The following is a 216-nucleotide window of genomic DNA, read 5'->3' on the forward strand; positions in this document are numbered from 1 at the left end:
AGATCATCTGCCACAAAGAGGACACAGAGCTGCCTGCCCTGCAGCACCCGTTTTGGGGTTGCGAGGGGTTTCCAAGCTTTGGGATGCAACGAGGAGAACTTCCAGATACAGGAGTACGGCCTAACAGCACCGGGCTGCCGGGAGGCCATGGGAGAGGCTGGAGAAGCCTGGTGCAGGGGAGAGGTCCCGGAGCTGGCAGGGCAGCAGGCAGCAGAG

The sequence above is a fragment of the Phaethon lepturus genome, unplaced genomic scaffold, assembly GCF_000687285.1.
Source record: "Phaethon lepturus isolate BGI_N335 unplaced genomic scaffold, ASM68728v1 scaffold23352, whole genome shotgun sequence".
NCBI classification, from domain to species: Eukaryota; Metazoa; Chordata; class Aves; order Phaethontiformes; family Phaethontidae; genus Phaethon; species Phaethon lepturus.